The sequence below is a fragment of the Pseudophryne corroboree genome, chromosome 6 (assembly GCF_028390025.1).
Source record: "Pseudophryne corroboree isolate aPseCor3 chromosome 6, aPseCor3.hap2, whole genome shotgun sequence".
Classification (NCBI taxonomy): Eukaryota; Metazoa; Chordata; class Amphibia; order Anura; family Myobatrachidae; genus Pseudophryne; species Pseudophryne corroboree.
This window is the reverse complement of record NC_086449.1, coordinates 338,162,176-338,188,537: the sequence shown is the minus strand read 5'-3', so window position 1 is coordinate 338,188,537 and position 26,362 is coordinate 338,162,176. Positions and strand designations below refer to the sequence as shown.

At 44.5% G+C, this 26,362-nt stretch overlaps 1 protein-coding gene across 1 annotated transcript in view; it reads left to right on the top strand.

Annotated features, from left to right (window-relative positions):
* Nucleotides 1–26,362, top strand: part of LOC134932228 (cholesterol side-chain cleavage enzyme, mitochondrial) — a 300,636-nt gene that overhangs the window by 197,785 nt on the left and 76,489 nt on the right. The window lies entirely within an intron of this gene.

Here is a 26,362-nt window from a genome sequence, read left to right as displayed (position 1 = left end):
AGCTTCTTCTGCAAAAGCCTGATGAGGGGTATGACCTGACTCAGGCTGGCAGTGTCTGAACTGACTTCACGTGTGGCAAGTTCAAAAGGTTGCAGAACCTTGCACAACGTTGAAATCATTCTCCACTGCGCTTGAGACAGGTGCATTCCACCTCCTATATCGTGGTCAGTTGTATAGGCTTGAATGGCCTTTTGCTGCTCCTCCAACCTCTGAAGCATATAGAGGGTTGAATTCCACCTCGTTACCACTTCTTGCTTCAGATGATGGCAGGGCAGGTTCAGGCGTTTTTGGTGTTGCTCCAGTCTTCTGTACGTGGTGCCTGTACGCCGAAAGTGTCCCGCAATTCTTCTGGCCACCGACAGCATCTCTTGCACGCCCCTCTCGTTTTTTAAATAATTCTGCACCACCAAATTCAAGGTATGTGCAAAACATGGGACGTGCTGGAATTTGCCCATATTTAATGCACACACAATATTGCTGGCGTTGTCCGATGCCACAAATCCACAGGAGAGTCCAATTGGGGTAAGCCATTCTGCGATGATCTTCCTCAGTTGCCGTAAGAGGTTTTCAGCTGTGTGCGTATTCTGGAAAGCGGTGATACAAAGCGTAGCCTGCCTAGGAAAGAGTTGGCGTTTGCGAGATGCTGCTACTGGTGCCACTGCCGCCGCTGCTGTTCTTGCGGCGGGAGTCAATACATCTACCCAGTGGGCTGTCACAGTCATATAGACCTGAGTCTGCCCTGCTCCACTTGTCCACATGTCCGTGGTTAAGTGGAAATTGGGTACAACTGCATTTTTTAGGACACTGGTGAGTCTTTTTCTGAGGTCTGTGTACATTTTCGGTATCGCCTGCCTAGAGAAATGGAACCTAGATGGTATTTGGTACCGGGGACACAGTACCTCAATCAAGTCTATAGTTGGCTCTGCAGTAATGATGGATACCGGAACCACGTTTCTCACCGCCCAGGATGCCAAGGCCTCAGTTATCCGCTTTGCAGCAGGATGACTGCTGTGATATTTCATCTTCCTCGCAAAGGACTGTTGGACAGTCAATTGCTTGGTGGAAGTAGTAAAAGTCGTCTTACGACTTCCCCTCTGGGATGACCATCGACTCCCAGCAGCAACAACAGCAGCGCCAGCAGCAGTAGGCGTTACACGCAAGGATGCATCGGAGGAATCCCAGGCAGGAGAGGACTCGTCCGAATTGCCAGTGACATGGCCTGCAGGACTATTGGCATTCCTGGGGAAGGAGGAAATTGACACTGAGGGAATTGGTGGGGTGGTTTGCGTGAGCTTGGTTACAAGAGGAAGGGATTTACTGGTCAGTGGACTGCTTCCGCTGTCGCCCAAAGTTTTTGAACTTGTCACTGACTTATGATGAATGCGCTGCAGGTGACGTATAAGGGAGGATGTTCCGAGGTGGTTAACGTCCTTACCCCTACTTATTACAGCTTGACAAAGGCAACACACGGCTTGACACCTGTTGTCCGCATTTCTGTTGAAATACTTCCACACCGAAGAGCTGATTTTTTTGGTATTTTCACCAGGCATGTCAATGGCCATATTCCTCCCACGGACAACAAGTGTCTCCCCGGGTGCCTGACTTAAACAAACCACCTCACCATCAGAATCCTCCTTGTCAATTTCCTCCCCAGCAGCAGCAACACCCATATCCTCCTCATCCTGGTGTACTTCAACACTGACATCTTCAATCTGACTATCAGGAACTGGACTGCGGGTGCTCCTTCCAGCACTTGCAGGGGGCGTGCAAATGGTGGAAGGCGCATGCTCTTCACGTCCAGTGTTGGGAAGGTCAGGCATCGCAACCGACACAATTGGACTCTCCTTGTGGATTTGTGATTTCGAAGAACGCACAGTTCTTTGCTGTGCTTTTGCCAGCTTGTCTTCTCATTTTTCTAGCGAGAGGGTGAGTGCTTCCATCCTCATGTGAAGCTGAACCACTAGCCATGAACATAGGCCAGGGCCTCAGCCGTTCCTTGCCACTCCGTGTGGTAAATGGCATATTGGCAAGTTTACGCTTCTCCTCCGACGATTTTATTTTAGATTTTTGAGTCCTTTTTTTACTGATATTTTGTGTTTTGGATTTTACATGCTCTGTACTATGACATTGGGCATCGGCCTTGGCAGACGACGTTGATGGAATTTCAGCGTCTCGGCCATGACTAGTGGCAGCAGCTTCAGCACGAGGTGGAAGTGGATCTTGATCTTTCCCTATTTTTGGAACCTCAACATTTTTGTTCTCCATATTTTAATAGGCACAACTAAAAGGCACCTCAGGTAAACAATGGAGATGGATGGATACTAGTATACTTATGGATGACGAGTGACTGACGACACAGAGGTAGCTACAGCCGTGGACTACCGTACTGCGTCTGCTAGTATAGAGATGATAATGATATAAAAAATATATATATATCACTACTGCAGGTATATATAATATAATGACGGACCTGCTGGACACTGTCAGCAGACTCCTAAACTACTAGTATGAAGAAGATAGAAAAAAAAAACCCACCACAGGTAGGTATACAATTATGGACGAGCACTGACGACACAGAGGTAGCTACAGCCGTGGACTACCGTACTGCATCTGCTAGTATAGAGATGATAATGATATAAAAAATATATATATATATCACTACTGCAGGTATATATAATATAATGATGGACCTCCTGGACACTGTCAGCAGACTCCTAAACTACTAGTATGAAGAAGATAGAAAAAAAAAACCACCACAGGTAGGTATACAATTATGGACGAGCACTGACGACACAGAGGTGGCTACAGCCGTGGACTACCGTACTGCGTCTGCTAGTATAGAGATGATAATGATATAAAAAATATATATATATCACTACTGCAGGTATATATAATATAATGACGGACCTGCTGGACACTGTCAGCAGACTCCTAAACTACTAGTATGAAGAAGATAGAAAAAAACACCCCACCACAGGTAGGTATACAATTATGGACAAGCATTGACGACACAGAGGTAGCTACAGCCGTGGACTACCGTACTGCGTCTGCTAGTATAGAGATGATAATGATATAAAAAATATATATATATCACTACTGCAGGTATATATAATATAATGACGGACCTGCTGGACACTGTCAGCAGACTCCTAAACTACTAGTATGAAGAAGATAGAAAAAAAAACCCACCACAGGTAGGTATACAATTATGGACGAGCACTGACGACACAGAGGTAGCTACAGCCGTGGACTACCGTACTGCGTCTGCTAGTATAGAGATGATAATGATATAAAAAATATATATATATCACTACTGCAGGTATATATAATATAATGACGGACCTGCTGGACACTGTTAGCAGACTCCTAAACTACTAGTATGAAGAAGATAGAAAAAAAAAACCCACCACAGGTAGGTATACAATTATGGACGAGCACTGACGACACAGAGGTAGCTACAGCCGTGGACTACCGTACTGCGTCTGCTAGTATAGAGATGATAATGATATAAAATATATATATATATCACTACTGCAGGTATATATAATATAATGACGGACCTGCTGGACACTGTCAGCAGACTCCTAAACTACTAGTATGAAGAAGATAGAAAAAAAAAAACCCACCACAGGTAGGTATACAATTATGGACGAGCACTGACGACACAGAGGTAGCTACAGCCGTGGACTACCGTACTGCGTCTGCTAGTATAGAGATGATAATGATATAAAAAATATATATATATCACTACTGCAGGTATATATAATATAATGACGGACCTGCTGGACACTGTTAGCAGACTCCTAAACTACTAGTATGAAGAAGATAGAAAAAAAACCCCACCACAGGTAGGTATACAATTATGGACGAGCACTCCCGACACAGAGGTAGCTACAGCCGTGGACTACCGTACTGCGTCTGCTAGTATAGAGATGATAATGATATAAAAAATATATATATATCACTACTGCAGGTATATATAATATAATGACGGACCTGCTGGACACTGTCAGCAGACTCCTAAACTACTAGTATGAAGAAGATAGAAAAAAAAAACCCACCACAGGTAGGTATACAATTATGGACGAGCACTGACGACACAGAGGTAGCTACAGCCGTGGACTACCGTACTGCGTCTGCTAGTATAGAGATGATAATGATATAAAAAATATATATATATCACTACTGCAGGTATATATAATATAATGACGGACCTGCTGGACACTGTCAGCAGACTCCTAAACTACTAGTATGAAGAAGATATAAAAAAAAACCCCACCACAGGTAGGTATACAATTATGGACGAGCACTGACGACACAGAGATAGCAACAGCCGTGGACTACCGTACTGCGTCTGCTAGTATAGATAATATACTAAATATATTACTACTGTAGGATTATAATGACGGACCTGGTGGACACTGTCAGCAGACTCCTAAACTACTAGTATGAAGAAGATAGAAAAAAAAACACCACCACAGGTAGGTAGGTATACAATTATGGACGAGCACTGACGACACAGAGATAGCCACAGCCGTGGACTACCGTACTGTGTCTGCTAGTATAGATAATATACTAAATATATTACTACTGTAGGATTATAATGACGGACCTGGTGGACACTGTCAGCAGACTCCGAAACTACTAGTATCAAGAACATAGAAAAAAAACCCCCACCACAGGTAGGTAGGTATACAATTATGGACGAGCACTGACGACACAGAGATAGCCACAGCCGTGGACTACCGTACTGCGTCTGCTAGTATAGATAATATACTAAATATATTACTACTGTAGGATTATAATGACGGACCTGGTGGACACTGTCAGCAGACTCCTAAACTACTAGTATGAAGAAAATAGAAAAAAAACCCCACCACAGGTAGGTAGGTATACAATTATTGACGAGCACTGACGACACAGAGATAGCCACAGCCGTGGACTACCGTACTGCGTCTGCTAATATAGAGATGATAAAGATGATAGAGATGGAAAAAAAAATATATAACACTACTGTAGGTAAATATTTATATAATATAATGAATGACGGACCTGCTGGACACTGTCAGGAGAATGCGTTTATACTATAGAATTAAAAAAAAAACACCACAGGAGTGTTTAACTTTTTCAGGCAGACAATATACTGGTGGTCACTGGCAGCAAAAGTGTGCACTGTACTCCTGCTATAACTGCACCCCAGTCTCCCCCACAATTCAGCTGTGTGAGCAGTGAGCACTCAGCACAGTCAGATATACATAGATGATATATCATGCAGCACACTGAGGCTGAGCACAGATATGGTATGTGACTGTGTATCGTTTTTTTTCAGGCAGAGAACGGATTATAAATAAAACTGGTGGTCACTATCAGCAAAACTCTGCACTGTACTGAGTACTCCTAATGCTCCCCAAAATTAGTAAATCAAGTGTCTCTCTAATCTATTCTAAACGGAGAGGATGCCAGCCACGTCCTCTCCCTATCAATCTCAATGCACGTGTGAAAATGGCGGTGATGCGCAGCTCCTTATATAGAATCCGAGTCTCGCGAGAATCCGACAGCGGGATGATGACGTTCGGGCGCGCTCGGGTTAACCGAGCAAGGCGGGAGGATCCGAGTCTGCTCGGAACCGTGCAAAAAAGGCTGAAGTTCGGGCGGGTTCGGATTCCGAGGAACCGAACCCGCTCATCTCTAGTAAAGAGATGGGCAGAGTGAGGGATAGCTGTGTACTGTATGTAGAGAGATGAGCGGAGTGAGAGATAGCTGTGTACTGTATGTAGAGAGATGAGCAGAGTGAGATATGGCTTTGTATTTTATGTAGAGAGATGAGCAGAGTGAGATATGGCTGTGTACTCATGTAGAGAGATGAGCAGAGTGAGAGATAGCTGTGTATTGTATGTAGAGAGATGAGCAGAGTGAGATAGCTGTGTATTGTATGTAGAGATATGAGCAGAGTGAGGGATAGCTGTGTACTGTATGTAGAGAGATGAGCAGAGTGAGAGATAGCTGTGTATTGTATGTAGAGAGATGAGCAGAGCGAGAGATAGCTGGATATTGTATGTAGAGAGATGAGCAGAGTGAGGGACAGCTGTGTATTGTACGTTAGAGAGATGAGCAGAGTGAGTGATAGCTGTGTATTGTATGTAGAGAGATGAGCAGAGTGAGAGATAGCTGGGTACTGTATGTAGAGATGAGCAGAGTATGAAGAAGATAGAAAAAAAAAACCCCACCACAGGTAGGTATACAATTATGGACGAGCACTGACGACACAGAGGTAGCCACCGCCGTGGACTACCGTACTGCGTCTGCTAATATAGAGATGATAAAGATGATAGAGATGAACAAAAAAAATATAACACTACTGCAGGTAAATATTTATATAATATAATGAATGACGGACCTGCTGGACACTGTCAGCAGAATGCGTTTATAGAATAAAAAAAAAAAACACCACAGGAGTGTTTAACTTTTTCAGGCAGACAATATACTGGTGGTCACTGGTCAGTCACACTGGCAGCAAAAGTGTGCACTGTACTCCTGCTATAACTGCACCCCAGTCTCACCCACAATTCAGCTGTGTGAGCAGTGAGCACTCAGCACAGTCAGATATACATATAGATGATATTATCATGCAGCACACTGAGGCTGAGCACAGATATGGTATGTGACTGTGTATCGTTTTTTTTCAGGCAGAGAACGGATTATATTAAATAATAAATAAAACTGGTGGTGGTCAGTCACTAGTAACTATCAGCAAAACTCTGCACTCTGAGTACTCCTAATGCTCCCCAAAATTACTAAGTAATCAACTCAAGTGTCTCTATCTATTCTAACGGAGAGGATGCCAGCCACGTCCTCTCCCTATCAATCTCAATGCACGTGTGAAAATGGCGGCGACGCGCGGCTCCTTATATAGAATCCGAGTCTCGCGATAGAATACGAGCCTCGCGAGAATCCGACAGCGGGATGATGACGATCGGGCGCGCTCGGGTTAGCCAAGCAAGGCGGGAAGATCCGAGTCTGCCTCGGACCCGTGTAAAAAGGCTGAAGTTCGGGGGGGTTCGGATTCCGAGGAACAGAACCCGCTCATCTCTATAGACGACATGTCCGTAATCGTTGGCAGGTCCTTCAGTCCGGACCAGATGTCAGCATCAGCAGTCGCTCCAGACTGCCCTGCATCACCGCCAGCGGGTGGGCTCGGAATTCTGAGCCTTTTCCTCGCACCCCCAATTGCGGGAGAATGTGAAGGAGGAGCTGTTGACCGATCAAGTTCCACTTGACTTGATAATTTTCCCACCAGCAGGTCTTTGAACCCCTGCAGACTTGTGTCTGCCGGAAACAGAGATCCAACGTAGGTTTTAAATCTAGGATCGAGCACGGTGGCCAAAATGTAGTGCTCTGATTTCAACAGATTGACCACCCGTGAATCCTGGTTAAGCGAATGAAGGGCTCCATCCACAAGTCCCACATGCCTAGCGGAATCTCTATGTCTTAGCTCCTCCTTCAATGTCTCCAGCTTCTTCTGCAAAAGCCTGATGAGGGGAATGACCTGACTCAGGCTGGCAGTGTCTGAACTGACTTCACGTGTGGCAAGTTCAAAAGGTTGCAGAACCTTGCACAACGTTGAAATCATTCTCCACTGCGCTTGAGACAGGTGCATTCCACCTCCTTTGCCTATATCGTGGCCAGATGTATAGGCTTGAATGGCCTTTTGCTGCTCCTCCATCCTCTGAAGCATATAGAGGGTTGAATTCCACCTCGTTACCACTTCTTGCTTCAGATGATGGCAGGGCAGGTTCAGGCGTTTTTGGTGTTGCTCCAGTCTTCTGTACGTGGTGCCTGTACACCGAAAGTGTCCCGCAATTCTTCTGGCCACCGACAGCATCTCTTGCACGCCCCTCTCGTTTTTTAAATAATTCTGCACCACCAAATTCAAGGTATGTGCAAAACATGGGACGTGCTGGAATTTGCCCAGACATAATGCACGCACAATATTGCTGGCGTTGTCCGATGCCACAAATCCACAGGAGAGTCCAATTGGGGTAAGCCATTCTGCGATGATCTTCCTCAGTTGCCGTAAGAGGTTTTCAGCTGTGTGCGTATTCTGGAAAGCGGTGATACAAAGCGTAGCCTGCCTAGGAAAGAGTTGGCGTTTGCGAGATGCTGCTACTGGTGCCGCCGCTGCTGTTCTTGCGGCGGGAGTCAATACATCTAACCAGTGGGCTGTCACAGTCATATAGTCCTGAGTCTGCCCTGCTCCACTTGTCCACATGTCCGTGGTTAAGTGGACATTGGGTACAACTGCATTTTTTAGGACACTGGTGAGTATTTTTCTGAGGTCTGTGTACATTTTCGGTATCGCCTGCCTAGAGAAATGGAACCTAGATGGTATTTGGTACCTGGGACACAGTACCTCAATCAAGTCTATAGTTGGCTCTGAAGTAATGATGGATACCGGAACCACGTTTCTCACCGCCCAGGATGCCAAGGCCTCAGTTATCCGCTTTGCAGCAGGATGACTGCTGTGATATTTCATCTTCCTCGCAAAGGACTGTTGGACAGTCAATTGCTTGGTGGAAGTAGTAAAAGTGGTCTTACGACTTCCCCTCTGGGATGACCATCGACTCCCAGCAGCAACAACAGCAGCGCCAGCAGCAGTAGGCGTTACACTCAAGGATGCATCGGAGGAATCCCAGGCAGGAGAGGACTTGTCAGAATTGCCAGTGACATGGCCTGCAGGACTATTGGCATTCCTGGGGAAGGAGGAAATTGACACTGAGGGAGTTGGTGGGGTGGTTTGCGTGAGCTTGGTTACAAGAGGAAGGGATTTACTGGTCAGTGGACTGCTTCCGCTGTCGCCCAAAGTTTTTGAACTTGTCACTGACTTATGATGAATGCGCTGCAGGTGACGTATAAGGGAGGATGTTCCGAGGTGGTTAACGTCCTTACCCCTACTTATTACAGCTTGACAAAGGCAACACACGGCTTGACAAATGTTGTCCGCATTTCTGTTGAAATACTTCCACACCGAAGAGCTGATTTTTTTTGTATTTTCACCAGGCATGTCAATGGCCATATTCCTCGCACGGACAACAGGTGTCTCCCCGGGTGCCTGACTTAAACAAACCACCTCACCATCAGAATCCTCCTTGTCAATTTCCTCCCCAGCGCCAGCAACACCCATATCCTCCTCATCCTGGTGTACTTCAACACTGACATCTTCAATCTGACTATCAGAAACTGGACTGCGGGTGCTCCTTCCAGCACTTGCAGGGGGCGTGCAAATAGTGGAAGGCGCATGCTCTTCACGTCCAGTGTTGGGAAGGTCAGGCATCGCAACCGACACAATTGAACTCTCCTTGTGGATTTGTGATTTCGAAGAACGCACAGTTCTTTGCTGTGCTTTTGCCAGCTTAAGTCTTTTCATTTTTCTAGCGAGAGGCTGAGTGCTTCCATCCTCATGTGAAGCTGAACCACTAGCCATGAACATAGGCCAGGGCCTCAGCCGTTCCTTGCCACTCAGTGTGGTAAATGGCATATTGGCAAGTTTACGCTTCTCCTCCGACGATTTTAATTTAGATTTTTGATCTTTTGTGTTTTGGATTTTACATGCTCTGTACTATGACATTGGGCATCGGCCTTGGCAGATGACGTTGATGGAATTTCATCGTCTCGGCCATGACTAGTGGCAGCAGCTTCAGCACGAGGTGGAAGTGGATCTTGATCTTTCCCTATTTTTGGAACCTCAACATTTTTGTTCTCCATATTTTAATAGGCACAACTAAAAGGCACCTCAGGTAAACAATGGAGATGGATGGATACTAGTATACTTATGGATGACGAGTGACTGACGACACAGAGGTAGCTACAGCCGTGGACTACCGTACTGCGTCTGCTAGTATAGAGATGATAATTAATGATATAAAAAAAATATATATATAACTACTGTAGGTATATATAATATAATGACGGACCTGGTGGACACTGTCAGCAGACTGCTAAACTACTAGTATGAAGAAGATAGAAAAAAAAACCCACCACAGGTAGGTAGGTATACAATTATGGACGAGTGACGACACAGAGGTAGGTACAGCCGTGGCCTACCGTACTGCGTCTGCTAGTATAGATAATATACTAAATATATTACTACTGTAGGTATATAATATAATGACGGACCTGGTGGACACTGTCAGCAGACTCCTAAACTACTAGTATGAAGAAGATAGAAAAAAAAAACCACCACAGGTAGGTAGGTATACAATTATTGACGAGCACTGACGACACAGAGATAGCCACAGCCGTGGACTACCGTACTGCGTCTGCTAATATAGAGATGATAAAGATGATAGAGATGAAAAAAAAAATATATAACACTACTGTAGGTAAATATTTATATAATATAATGAATGACGGACCTGCTGGACACTGTCAGGAGAATGTGTTTATACTATAGAATAAAAAAAAAAAACACCACAGGAGTGTTTAACTTTTTCAGGCAGACAATATACTGGTGGTCACTGGCAGCAAAAGTGTGCACTGTACTCCTGCTATAACTGCACCCCAGTCTCCCCCACAATTCAGCTGTGTGAGCAGTGAGCACTCAGCACAGTCAGATATACATAGATGATATATCATGCAGCACACTGAGGCTGAGCACAGATATGGTATGTGACTGTGTATTGTTTTTTTTTCAGGCAGAGAACGGATTATAAATAAAACTGGTGGTCACTATCAGCAAAACTCTGCACTGTACTGAGTACTCCTAATGCTCCCCAAAATTAGTAAATCAAGTGTCTCTCTAATCTATTCTAAACGGAGAGGACGCCAGCCACGTCCTCTCCCTATCAATCTCAATGCACGTGTGAAAATGGCGGTGATGCGCGGCTCCTTATATAGAATCCGAGTCTCGCGAGAATCCGACAGCGGGATGATGACGTTCGGGCGCGCTCGGGTTAACCGAGCAAGGCGGGAGGATCCGAGTCTGCTCGGAACCGTGCAAAAAAGGCTGAAGTTCGGGCGGGTTCGGATTCCGAGGAACCGAACCCGCTCATCTCTAGTAAAGAGATGGGCAGAGTGAGGGATAGCTGTGTACTGTATGTAGAGAGATGAGCAGAGTGAGAGATAGCTGTGTACTGTATGTAGAGAGATGAGCAGAGTGAGATATGGCTTTGTATTTTATGTAGAGAGATGAGCAGAGTGAGATATGGCTGTGTACTCATGTAGAGAGATGAGCAGAGTGAGAGATAGCTGTGTATTGTATGTAGAGAGATGAGCAGAGTGAGATAGCTGTGTATTGTATGTAGCGATATGAGCAGAGTGAGGGATAGCTGTGTACTGTATGTAGAGAGATGAGCAGAGTGAGAGATAGCTGTGTATTGTATGTAGAGAGATGAGCAGAGCGAGAGATAGCTGGATATTGTATGTAGAGAGATGAGCAGAGTGAGGGACAGCTGTGTATTGTACGTTAGAGAGATGAGCAGAGTGAATGATAGCTGTGTATTGTATGTAGAGAGATGAGCAGAGTGAGAGATAGCTGGGTACTGTATGTAGAGATGAGCAGAGTAAGGGATAGCTGTGTACTGTATGTAGGGAGATGAGCAGAGTGAGAGATAGCTGTGTATTGTACGTAGAGAGATGAGCAGAGTGAGAGATAGCTGTGTACTGTATGTAGAGAGATGAGCAGAGTGAGAGTTAGCTGTGTATTGTATGTAGAGAGATGAGCAGAGTGAGAGATAGCTGTGTATTGTATGTAGAGAGATGAGCAGAGTGAGAGATAGCTGTGTATTGTATGTAGAGAGATGAGCAGAGTGAGGGATAGCTGTGTATTGTATGTAGAGAGATGAGCAGAGTGAGAGATAGCTGTGTATTGTATGTAGGGAGATGAGCAGAGTGAGATAGCTGTGTATTGTATGTAGAGATATGAGCAGAGTGAGGGATAGCTGTGTACTGTATGTAGAGAGATGAGCAGTGAGAGATAGCTGTGTATTGTATGTAGAGAGATGAGCAGAGTGAGAGATAGCTGTGTATTGTATGTAGAGAGATGAGCAGAGTGAGAGATAGCTGTGTATTGTATGTAAAGAGATGAACAGAGTGAGGGAAAGCTGTGTACTGTATGTAGAGAGATGAGCAGAGTGAGAGATAGCTGTGTACTGTATGTAGAGAGATGGGCAGAGTGAGAGATAGCTGTGTATTGTACGTAGAGAGATGAGCAGAGTGAGAGATAGCTGTGTACTGTATGTAGAGAGATGAGCAGAGTGAGAGATAGCTGTGTATTGTATGTAGAGAGATGAGCAGAGTGAGATATGGCTGTGTACTCATGTAGAAAGATGAGCAGAGTGAGAGATAGCTGTGTATTGTATGTAGAGAGATGAGCAGAGTGAGATATCTGTGTATTGTATGTAGAGAGATGAGCAGAGTGAGAGATAGCTGTGTATTGTATGTAAAGAGATGAACAGAGTGAGGGATAGCTGTGTACTGTATGTACAGAGATGAGCAGAGTGAGAGATAGCTGTGTACTGTATGTAGAGAGATGGGCAGAGTGAGGGATAGCTGTGTACTGTATGTAGAGAGATGAGTAGAGTGAGAGATAGCTGTGTACTGTATGTAGAAAAATGAGCAGAGTAAGGGATAGCTGTGTACTGTATGTAGAGAGATGAGCAGAGTGAGATATGGCTATGTATTGTATGTAGAGAGATGAGCAGAGTGAGATATGGCTGTGTACTCATGTAGAGAGATGAGCAGAGCGAGAGATAGCTGGATATTGTATGTAGAGAGATGAGCAGAGTGAGGGACAGCTGTGTATTGTACGTTAGAGAGATGAGCAGAGTGAATGATAGATGTGTATTGTATGTAGAGAGATGAGCAGAGTGAGAGATAGCTGGGTACTGTATGTAGAGATGAGCAGAGTAAGGGATAGCTGTGTACTGTATGTAGGGAGATGAGCAGAGTGAGAGATAGCTGTGGATTGTATGTAGAGAGTTGAGCAGAGTGAGAGATAGCTGTGTATTGTATGTAGAGAGATGAGCAGAGTGAGATAGCTGTGATAATGCTGATTTAGATTACCTTATAACTTCACAATAATGGGTAAGAGACACAATACGCAATTGGCGTATGGGGTACCGTAAGGGTATGTATTTCGCGTAGCATACGCTAGGCCGTGACCGAGACGTACATGCGGCACGCTCGCTCACAGCTTAATGCGTGGTGTCGAGCACGCTATAGGCGAGCGACAACCGTAATGCTACGCTATCAGCGTAGCGGACGCTCGCGACCACGAGGAGATCACGAGCGGCGCAAACGCTCACAAGATGACAATCAGTAAACCTTGAATGTAACACACAGAAAGTATATTCTTATACTGTAGACCTTGTACTGAAACACTGTAGCGATATAACGCTGCTTAACCTTGTTTACACTAAAGCTGTTTGAGCGATAGAGACGCTCCTATTACCCTCTGCAATATAATGAACACACAATACCGTGCTAAGGATCCAACACCTTTACTAACAAGCTTTTAGTTATATCGAAAAGGGGTAAAACAGTTACAAGTCATACACTACATACTAACATATAATTCTAACAGAATATCTAGACAGAAATATACAATAACGTTATAATCTTAAACTAAACAGAGAGAGAGAGAGAGAGAGAGAGAGAGAATGTGGCCAATACAAACAAAGAGCGAGATAATCACAGAGAATTACTTACACACACTGGGAACGATCGCAGCGCAGCCTGGTACCAGCCCCGAGTTAGTCAATATGAAAATCGTTTGTGGAGAGTGAGGGAGCTGTTCAGGCTGGCTGATCTTATATACACTGAGTACAGTATACTACAAAGGGACCTACAATCTCATTGTTCATTGGACACAGGAATGTCTCCTCGCCTCATATCAAAAGGTCATAGGTTAGTTTGAACAGGTGGGCTGTGGCTATTTCAAACAGCTCAGGTGGGTGGGAATCTCCGGATTCCCGCCGCATGGATAATGAACTGCAAATATAGAATATGTCCAGAAACTACTAATGGCCATAACTACACGCAGGAGCGATTAATCTTTACCTAACCAACACCGGATTATTGCTATAAAAATACTCTTTGGTTAGGTACCAGACACCACTGTTCAACCTTAATCAGACCCCTTGTACCACGCAAAGAGGGATTCCCAAGTCCGTGAACAAGACACATTAACCAAACTTGCAGTTATCATTAAGGGGAACATTATCTATAAAACGAGCTATTTGGTTCTATTATTAAACGATTGAGTCGCCCGCTAGACGCACACAAAGTCTACCGTAAATGCACATACCACGCGCTCGAGCGCATGGCCGAGGCGCCATCACGCGGCTGTGTATACCTGCACGCACGGGAGAAAATGTGCACGTGCAGCAGGCATGCGCATGAGGTGAATAAATGGCAATGTGTAGCATGATATTTTTCTGACTTTGACAGTCCACCCTTTGGCAGTCATCAATAACTGCCACTTCCTAAAACAGTTCAAAAAGAGAAAAATATATGTCATGTAAAAATACATTTCTATGATTGGGTAAGGGAGAAGAGAAGAAGGTGGGAAAAAGGTATGACCTAGTGAGATAGTAGAAGCATGTATGTATGAGTCCATGTTTGAGGGGTCATGTATCATCGTGCCGTACGTGTTTTAAATCAAGCTTCGAGGTATTGCGAAGTATACATTTGAATTCCTTCTTATCCCGTATTACGGGCCTGTGGATGGGCTGTCAAACTTTACCGAGCTCTTTTTGGCTTTTGGTTGCAACAAAATGGGGGAGCACATTTTAGTTGATGATACATGAATGGGGGGATATGTGAGTGCTGATATCTGTGCCTATATTCCCTATCGACTATGTGTGTCATTACCTGAAGGTTGTAGAGATGAAGATAAGAAGCAATTATGGTAAATGCAGTCATAAACTATGTGAGTTTAATGTACTTTTGCCGATTGAGGTCTTGTCTGATGTCTTGTCTCGATGTACATGTTGACTGTAGTCTCCCGATGCTTTTGCTATAATTGCTTGAGCAAAAAGCTTTCTCAATGTCCATAGACTTACAATCTTTGAAGTGTTGGGCTATCGTAAAATTTTAGAGTCACTAGGGAAAATGGGGGTCTATGGCATTGTCCATCAATGGTCTGTGTAAAAGGTTGTCAAATTCTTCTTCCAAGCGGATGTCTTTGTACCTTGGAGGAAAACAAAGGAGAAACGGGTGAAAGAAACGGACCGTGGAATCACATTTTCATCACAACATTGTCTCTATCGTTGGGTCATACATCAAATTTGTTGTTGTTAGTACAGTGTCCTCGCTTCTTAAACTCATCACTCGGTCACTACGTTTACACTTCGTTAAAACCCGAACGCATCTAAATATCAGACCGACCAAAATGATGACACCCAGAATACACAAGAGAAATTTCCCTACATCCATGATAATACCTTGGGCCCATTCTCCTAAACCAGAGAACCAATTTCGTGGGTTCAACCATGACACCCAACTGGTCAGCTCATTACCCACAGCAGCAAGGGTGAGATTGTGTTTCCTTCGGAACTCCCATTTTAATTGTAAAATGTCATCCATCTTTTGGTCGATGACCTCGGCTGGGTCCTCCATGCTGTTTGTAATGTACGTGCAGCACTTGATTCCATATTGAGTTGCCAGGGTTACACAATACCCGCCTGTCACAGCTGTGAGGTAATTGAGAATCATCCTATGCTGAACCAGTTCTGTTTTGTAGGCTTGTAACTCTTTCCCAGTGTACCTGAATGTGTCGTCATACATTTCGGTGATATTGTCTAATAAATTTGCAAGCGCAGATATATATTTATAATTTATCACTCCTCTAGCGGTACGAGTGATATCTAACGCGAGTAGGAATTGAATCCCGGTGGATTCATGGATCAGGTCAGAGGCTGAATGCTCTGTTCTTTCTATCAGGTGCCGTTTAACGATGTGCTCGTAATGAGTGTGAGTATAAGGAGCTTGGGCACCACGGTGAATATCTTTCATTTTAGTGTGGGATACAGTCATTACCTCAGGCAGTACTTTTCCAATATAACATAACCCTTCTGAGTTTGGGGCAAGCCACTTATACGCCTTCCTCCCGCATATGAAGTATGCATCATCGGGGAGAACATATGGGACGGAGTGTGACATAACCATATTACAGATTTTCCATGTGAACTCTCCTAACCCTAATTCTTCAATCTGTTTAGTACACGTATCAGTTTGTACGATCTGTGCACAGTATCCTGGTGATACTTCTCCAACTCGCATGATCCTACTTCCTAAGGTGTACCTATACCGAAAGAATTTCCTATGGTCGGCTATCTGGCGTATAAGTTCTGTGTCTATGGGCAATCTGTTGGCTCTATGTGAGAATGTCATGGTTTGATTACTCCATGACACTTCCCAATTTCCCGGCTTTCGGGGATTGGAAATGTTAAAGCACACTAAGGACCTATCCACATGGTATTGGTGGAGCTTCAAACTAGGAGGACTAGAGATATTAAACCTCTTGTCCACCGGCCTCCCACCACTTAGCTCAAGTACCTCTCCTACCGTTAAAGGGAATGGTACTAATCCTGATTTACTATGGCCTTGAGGTACTTGAGAGCATACCCAACAGTCTGTCTGATTTAACACTTTACCCACTAAGGAGTGATAGTCACTCAATGGATGCCGGTCCATGTGGACATTAAAACTGGACTGACATTTCTTTATGCACCCATCCTCAACTATATTGTCACAATGCCTACAGATGCAGTTCTCTTCAGCTAACAATCCTTCACAATTCCTTCTATTGTCAATGCTACCAGATCGTTTTCTGATACTCGCCTTTACTCGGAGATTATGTTGTTCTTGGAAATCTACGCCTGCATCCTGGTCATCAGAACCCATTCCTGATCCTTTCTCGACCTCCATGGTACTCTCACCGAAACAGACTGCTCTGGTCAACATCAGGGTCAACAGGAAAATCCGGATCACAGTCTCTTGGGGCAAGTCCATCTTAGAGGAGTAAAAGGAGAAAACTAAGAAGGGGGAAAGGAAATAGGAGGGAGGTGGGAGCTGGAGAAAATAACAAATGGGAAAAAGAAATCTGGCTCGACAAGCTTCCGGTCTTGTTATTCTCAGCGCTCAGGTGTCGTCTCAATCCTCCCTGAACAGACACTCTAGTGATACAACCTCTACCGTCTGTTCTTTATCACGGGACCTCTCTGGGTCAGTGACCTTTTTACAATGAGACGAATGGACCCAAGTCTCTCTCTCGGCAACCTTCAAAGCAGTTGTGCTGGTCAATAAGACTTGATATGGTCCTTCCCATCTGTCAATAAGGCAACCTGAGCGTAGAAAATTCCGTATCATTACATAATCCCCAGGTTCAATGTCATGACAATTACTGTCTGGCAAATCAGGAATCACCAACTTTAGATTATCATTCTGATTCCTCAATTGCTTACTCATCTTAACCAAGTACTTTACGGTTACTTCATTGTTACATTTCAAATCATCCTGGGGGTTAAACATAACATGGGGTTGTCGACCAAACATAATTTCAAAAGGAGACAGATTAAGAGGGGACCTGGGAGTGGTTCTGATGCTGTATAATACGATTGGCAAAGCTTCAGGCCATAACAGTCCTGTTTCAGTCATTACCTTGCTCAATTTATTTTTAATAGTGCTGTTAACTCTTTCCACCTTTGCACTCGCCTGGGGGCGATACGGAGTATGCAGCTTACTATTAATTCCCATCAACTTACACATTGTTTGAAAGACTTCACCTGTGAAATGGGTACCCCTATCACTTTCAATTATTCTAGGGATACCGTACCTACACACAAATTCCTGTACAATTTTCTTTGCAGTAAATACAGCGGTATTTGTGGCCGCAGGAAATGCTTCAACCCAATTTGAAAATACATCAATACAGACCAAAACATACTTTAAATTTCTACAAGGTGGCAATTGTATGAAATCAATTTGTATCACCTGGAAAGGGCCATCTGTTGGAGGGATATGAGATGGCTCTGTCGGTATTGCCTTTCCGATATTCTTCCTCAAGCAGGTGAGACATGTCATCGCTCTCTTACTCGCATGGGAAGAAAATCCTGGGGCGCACCAATAAGCTCTTACTAGCTTGCACATCCCTTCTTTGCCTAGATGAGTCAGCCCATGTGCTGCTTCCGCTAGACTTGGAAGGTATGCTCTTGGTGCCACTGGTTTACCATGTCCATCTGTCCAGAGTCCTGAGGACTCCTGGCCATATCCTTTTGACTTCCAAACTGCCTTTTCCTGTGGGGAACACAAATTTTGCATTTCACACAATTTCTGTGTGTTTACAGTATTAAATACCATCAGTCGTGTACTATCTGTTTGTATGGGGTTACTAGCTGCTGATTTAGCAGCTTCGTCTGCTCGGCTGTTACCAAGTGATACCGGGTCTTGGCTATACGTGTGAGCTTTACACTTGATAACAGCCACTCTGTCGTGTTCCTGTATCGCTGTTAGAAGTCTTTTGATGTGGGCTGCATGCGCTACGGGTGTGCCAGCTGCCGTCATGAAATTTCTGAGGCGCCATAGGGCTCCGAAATCATGGACTACTCCGAATGCGTACCTAGAATCTGTGTAGATATTGGCTGACTTGCCCTTAGCCAATTCACATGCTCTGGTCAGGGCAACCAGTTCAGCAACTTGTGCTGAGTGAGGTGGGCCTAGCGGTTCTGCTTCTATGGTACCTTGGTCATCTACGACTGCGTATCCAGTACACAAGTCTCCCGAGTCCGTCTGTCTGTGACAACTACCGTCAGTGTAGAAAGTAAAATCTACATCTTCCAGTGGGTTGTCACTGATGTCAGGCCTTGCCGTGAAATTTTGGGTCAAATATTCCATACAATCATGTGTGTCATCCTCTGTATTAAATCCTCCTTCACCATTACTCTCATCCTCCACCCTTTGTGTCTGTCCAGGCACACCTGGGAGATACGTTGCAGGATTTAATGCGCTGCATCTCCTTATGGTAATGTTTACGGGGGCCATCAGTGCCAATTCCCATCTTGTAAACCGCGCTGATGAGACGTGTCTGGTTTGGGCAGAATTTAGTAAGGCTGACACTGCATGTGGTGTATGAATTGTGAGGTTGTGTCCTAGCACTACATCTTCGCTTTTTGTAACTAGCAATGCTATCACTGCAACACTTCGCAAGCATGTGGGGAGGGATCGCGCTACCATGTCAAGCTGGGCGCTGTAGTAAGCTACCGGCCTGCTGGCATCACCATGCTTCTGGGTTAGGACACCTGCTGCGCAACCAGCACTCTCTGTTCCGTACAGCTCAAAGGGTTTCCCATAGTCAGGCATACCTAATGCTGGTGCCTGTGTTAGGCACTGTTTTAGTCTTTCAAATGCCATCTCGGATTCGTCTGTGTGCGAGATCCGATCAGGTTTACTTGATGAGACCATCTCTTGCAAAGGTAGGGCTAGTATGGAAAAACCTGGGATCCAGTTACGGCAATACCCACACATTCCTAAAAATGTTCTAATCTGTTGCTGGGTTTGTGGCAGGGTCATGTCACGAATTGCTTGAATTCTATCAGTGGTAAGGTGTCTCAGTCCTTGTGTTAGATAGTGTCCCAAATACTTTACACGGGTCTGGCATACTTGTAACTTGTCTTTGGAAACCTTGTGTCCTGTGTCTGAAAGATGAAACAGGAGCTGTTTCGTATCTCTCAGGGACGCTTCCAATGAATCTGAACACAGTAGTAAATCGTCCACGTACTGTATCAATACTGATCCACTCACTGGTTGGAAAGACTGTAAACAATCATGCAGAGCTTGCGAGAAAATACTTGGACTGTCTATGAAACCTTGGGGTAAGCGAGTCCATGTATATTGAACTCCTCTGTATGTAAATGCAAATAAGTATTGGCTGTCAGGGTGTATAGGTACCGAGAAGAAAGCGGAGCAGAGGTCAATCACAGTGAAAAATTTGGCAGTGGGGGGGATTTGCATTAGGATGACAGCTGGATTTGGCACTACGGGGAATTGACTCTCAACTATTTTGTTGATCCCTCTTAGATCCTGCACTAATCGGTAACCCCTCCCCCCACTCTTTTTAACAGGGAAGATGGGACTATTTGCAGTGCTGGACGTCCTTACCAGAATGCCCTGTTGTAGCAAGCGCTCTATTACAGGGTAAACTCCTAACTCCACCTCTGGCTTCAGAGGATATTGTGGGATTTTTGGAGCTATCCTACCATCTTTTACTTGCACAACTACTGGGGCTACATTTGCCATCAATCCAGTGTCTTGTCCATCTTTGGTCCAAAGTGACTCCGGTATCTGGGAAATCATTTCTTCTACCTTGGACGGACACCTATTTATAGTAACGGTGTGTGACATTAATCTTGTTGGGGAGTCTAGCATATCTTGCACTTCCTGAGCGTGGTTTTCGGGTATGTCCAAGAACACACCTTCAGGAGTACAGTATATGACGCATCCCATTTTGCACAGTAAATCTCTCCCTAAGAGATTAGTCGGAGCCGATGCAGCCAGCAGGAAAGAATGCTTGGTATGCAAAGGCCCTATTGTAATCTCTGCGGGTTTGCTTAAAGGGTAGTGCTGTACTACTCCTGTTACTCCCATGGCTGGAATTGTTTTACCAGTGGTTCTCATGCCCATGGTCGAATTTATCACTGACTTGGCCGCCCCCGTATCTACAAGGAAATTTAGAGATTTACCAGCTACATCAATTGTGACCTCGGGTTCACTTCTAAGGTTCGCAATTAATTTCACTGGCTGCAGATTACAGGTGTGGCCTCGCCCCTATGGTGCGTGGTGGCCTCCCTGTATTGCGCTGGCAGCTGTTACCTGTGAAGGGGGTAAATGGGATCTATCAGTGACTTGCCAGTCTCTTTTTGGGGATACCTTTTTGTTTCCCCTGCGTGTGGCTCATAACTCCGTCTCTGCGGTCCTTGCTCCCAATTTCGTGTGTCATGTCGTTGTCTAGGGGGTTGGTATGATCTTTGTGCATTCTTTGATTTACAGTCTCGTGCAAAATGTCCCTCTTTATGACAGTTATAACAAGTTACCACATTTGACTTACCCACAGGGGTCGGAGATTTATACAGAGATGGCCTTGTGGTTAGGGCCTGTATACTTACGGCCATTAACTTATCACTTTGTGACTCCCTGTGTCTGGTGATATTCCGTTCATGATCAACAGCAGCCTCTCTCAAAGTAGCCACCGACAGACCTCGCCAACATGGTTGGGTGGTCTGTACCCTTGTCCTTAATACTTCTTTTAAACCTTCCATTAACACAGATACTGCTACTGCTCTATGATTTACATTTGTCGAAATGTCTTCTATGCCTGTATACTTAGCCATTTCCTGTAGTACCCGATGAAAATAATCAGCAGCTGTTTCTCCCTCTTTTTGTTTGATGGAAAAAAATTTATTCCATTTGGCAACAGCTGGAAAATACTCTTTTAACTGTAAATTTATTCTCTTTACATTATCTTGGTTGTACACATCCGTAAGGGGTACATCTTCATCTAATTTACAGTCAGCTAAAAATCTTGCAGAGTCGACATTGGAGGGTAAACATGCCCTCAGCAATATCTGCCAGTCTTTGTTATTGGGCTCCACAGTATTTCCTAGATCTCTAATGTATTTCTGACTAGCAGCTAGATCTTTCCTAGGATCAGGGAATTCAGACACCATTGTTCTTAATTCCATTCGGGAAAAGGGGCAGTGCATGGCGATATTTCTGACAGGAGTGATTCCTGATGTGTCAGTTTTCCCATTTGGCACTGCTATTACCCTAACGGGATTAAGTCCAATAACATCTTTCTGAGTAGATTCTACAACATGTGGTGAAATGGTTTCAGCATAGTGTATGGTGCCGTACTTACCAGATGATACGACCTCACCTGTCCCTCCGCTAGGGGGCTTTGACGCTAATCTTACGGGCTGGGCCGTGCCCACTGTTGTTTCTGCTATGGTGGCTGCTAGAGAGAGTGCCGATATTGTTGTTGGCTCATCCTCTTGATCACACTCCTTGGGGAAAGTTTAAAACAGGGTACAGCTTGCACGGGTTAGTATTTGCATCAATAATCTTAGTCACCTTATTCTTAACATTTATACAGTTACTAAGTGCATGTTTATCATTCACCAGTGTGCCATTTTCTGTGACCATCTGCTCTCCCGTTATGTATGGTGGCGGTGGCGCCGTGGCTATCAGTTTCTTGATAGGGTTAGATCCAGCCGCCTGAGCCAATCCTCTCTGTATTTCACCCTCCTGCTGCCATAACTGTAAATAGTCATAATGTTTGATTCGTCTCTTTGCAGATTTAATGAGTCATATCCTTCTCCTTAGATTTTGCAACACATCTGGGCTAAAACTGCCTACCCGTGGGAACTTTTCCCCATCGTGCACAGTCATTCTTTCCCATTCATCGCACAAAACCTCTGTGTGTGATCCGTATTTCTCACACATTACATACCTTGCCGACCCGATTGGTCGGTTTACTAAGTCAACCCGAACCGAGGTTGATCGCCCCCTACCTGAACAACTGGCCCCCATCCTTGCAGGTGTTGCTTTCACTACCTCTGACCTTCAAATCAGGGTCTTCAGCAAACCCTTACAAAACCAAGATGTCCTGGGCAGGCCGGCGGCGAAGTTTACCGAGTACTCCACTCACTCGCCCACGTCGACCAATACGCCCACACACTGCCTTAGCGCTGGCGTACTCAACCTAGGGCCCCTGCAACCTGAACCTCTATTTACTGGAACATGTGGGTGTGATCCGAAGAGCACTTAACCCTTTCCAGTAACTATTGGTTGTTGGATAGTTCCCAAGTGACTAGCGAACTTCCCTTAAAATAAAAAAAATATTACACAAATCACGTTAGAATGTACAAATAGCGTTTATGACCCCTCTAGCGTACGCAAATGGTACTGGGTCAAGTTACTAACTAATGCACACAATTACGTGCGGTACAATCGTTCTGCACATAAGCAACTGATCTTATGTGCGGAGCGACCAGTGGAATCGAAAATTGTGGCTGCGAATTCCTTCAGCCTGAGCTTAATGGCCTATATGGGTATCGCACCAACCCTTTCTGGTGTTGTGCTACTCTTTATCTATAGCGGACTTCTTAGTCTGCTGTACCTGGACCTCCTGGTCTGTCTGGACCTCCTGGTCTGTGCTACAGTAGACCTCCTGGTCTGCTATACTCTAATGCTCTTTTTTAATGTTTAAGAAGGGATGCCTCCCAAGCCACCATGCAGTCACTTACACGTATGTACCTTCACGAGAACTCAATTTCCTTTGGTTCAACCCCCAAATTTTTTTTTTAGAAACTTATATATATATGTATACACACTCTTTCACCTCATATACACTTTACTTTCGTTTCTGCGCAGAAATCCCTTTCATTCAGTAACACAGTTCAGTCCAGATGAGTTGCAAATTAGAGAAGGATCTATTAGCTTAAAATTTTGGGCACTGAAATTGACTTGCGCTATTATCGCGTTACCTCCTTTTCGCCTACTTAAAATAATACTATCGTGTGATTTGTATCATGTGGGCGTACCCAGACGCTCCGTTGCGTAATATACGCTCCGTGCGTCGACCCTTGCGTCGCGTACACTCGTTCTGCCCCTTGTTAGAGACACGTGTACGTAAGCCAGGTATGTCCACAGTAACACAACTAACACGTTTATCAATGTAAATGACCTTTAATTGTAATCATCTACTGAACACCACACAGAACTTCCTTGTATTTTAGGCAAGCCGTGTGCGTGTTTTACAAATTACTTCCTTACGTATTAATATTAACTTTTAACTACCAATAGCAACAAATCTTTCTCAGCACGTTATCAATTGTGAAATGGCAAACAGGAAGGTGATATGTGAAAATACACAAATGAAAGGAGATACAGTTGTGTGTGTGCGTGCGTGTGTACGCAAAACAGAAATAAGCAGTTTTTTAAAAAAAACAATAGCGTATTGTTCTTACCTCCGGTTCCGGATCCCACCAGCACTCCTTCAATCTAGCGAAACAGACGCTTATCTAGTCAGCACTACTGTATCCCGATACGAAGGGATACTGCCTTCCCACCCTTGCTGACGGATAACGTTTGTTTTTGCTAGTGCGGATATGTGGAGGACGGACGAGCCGCCAATTGATAATGCTGATTTAGATTACCTTATAACTTCACAATAATGGGTAAGAGACACAATATGCAATTGGCGTATGGGGTACCGTAAGGGTACGTATTTAGCGTAGCATAAGCTAGGCCGTGACCGAGACGCACATGCGGCACGCTCGCTCACAGCTTAATGCGTGGTGTCGAGCACGCTATAGGCGAGCGACAACCGTAATGCTACGCTATCAGCGTAGCGGACGCTCGAGACCACAAGGAGATCACGAGCGGCGCAAACGCTCACAAGATGACAATCAGTAAACCTTGAATGTAACACACAGAAAGGATATTCTTATACTGTAGACCTTGTACTGAAACACTGTAGCGATATAACGCTGCTTAACCTTGTTTACACTAAAGCTGTTTGAGCGATAGAGACGCTCCTATTACCCTCTGCAATATAATGAACACACAATACCGTGCTAAGGATCCAACACCTTTACTAACAAGCTTTTAGTTATATCGAAAAGGGGCAAAACAGTTACAAGTCATACACTACATACTAACATATAATTCTAACAGAATATCTAGACAGAAATATACAATAACGTTATAATCTTAAACTAAACAGAGAGAGAGAGAGAGAGAATGTGGCCAATACAAACAAAGAGCGAGATAATCACAGAGAATTACTTACACACACTGGGAACGATCGCAGCGCAGCCTTGTACCAGCCCCGAGTTAGTCAATATGAAAACCGTTTGTGGAGAGTGAGGGAGCTGTTCAGGCTGGCTGATCTTATATACACTGAGTACAGTATACTACAAAGGGACCTACAATCTCATTGTTCATTGGACACAGGAATGTCTCCTCGCCTCATATCAAAAGGTCATAGGTTAGTTTGAACAGGTGGGCTGTGGCTATTTCAAACAGCTCAGGTGGGTGTGAATCTCCGGATTCCCGCCGCATGGATAATGAACTGCAAATATAGAATATGTCCAGAAACTACTAATGGCCATAACTACACGCAGGAGCGATTAATCTTTACCTAACCAACACCGGATTATTGCTATAAAAATACTCTTCGGTTAGGTACCAGACACCACTGTTCAACCTTAATCAGACCCCTTGTACCACGCAAAGAGGGATTCCCAAGTCCGTGAACAAGTCACATTAACCAAACTTGCAGTTATCATTAAGGGGAACATTATCTATAAAATGAGCTATTTGGTTCTATTATTAAACGATTGAGTCGCCCGCTAGACGCACACAAAGTCTACCGTAAATGCACATACCACGCGCTCGAGCGCATGGCCGAGGCACCATCACGCGGCTGCGTATATCCGCACGCACGGGAGAAAATGTGCACGTGCAGCAGGCATGCGCATGAGGTGAATATATGGTAATGTGTAGCATGATATTTTTCTGACTTTGACAGCTGTGTGTTGTATGTAGAGATATGAGCAGAGTGAGGGATAGCTGTGTACTGTATGTAGAGAGATGAGCAGAGTGAGAGATAGCTGTGTATTGTATTTAGAGAGATGAGCAGAGTGAGAGATAGCTGGGTACTGTATGTAGAGATGAGCAGAGTAAGGGATAGCTGTGTACTGTATGTAGAGAGATGAGCAGAGTGAGAGATAGCTGTGTATTGTACGTAGAGAGATGAGCAGAGGGAGAGATAGCTGTGTACTGTATGTAGAGAGATGAGCAGAGTGAGAGATAGCTGTGTATTGTATGTAGAGAGATGAGCAGAGTGAGAGATAGCTGTGTATTGTATGTAGAGAGATGAACAGAGTGAGGGATAGCTGTGTACTGTATGTAGGGAGATGAGCAGAGTGAGAGATAGCTGTGTACTGTATGTAGAGAGATGAGCAGAGTGAGGGATAGCTGTGTATTGTATGTAGAGAGATGAGCAGAGTGAGAGATAGCTGTGTATTGTATGTAGAGAGATGAACAGAGTGAGGGATAGCTGTGTACTGTATGTAGAGAGATGAGCAGAGTGAGAGATAGCTGTGTACTGTATGTAGAGAGATGAGCAGAGTGAGAGATAGCTGTGTACTGTATGTAGAGAGATGAGCAGAGTGAGAGATAGCTGTGTATTGTATGTAGAGAGATGAGCAGAGTGAGATATGGCTGTGTACTCATGTAGAGAGATGAGCAGAGTGAGAGATAGCTGTGTACTGTATGTAGAGATGATGAGCAGAGTGAGATATGG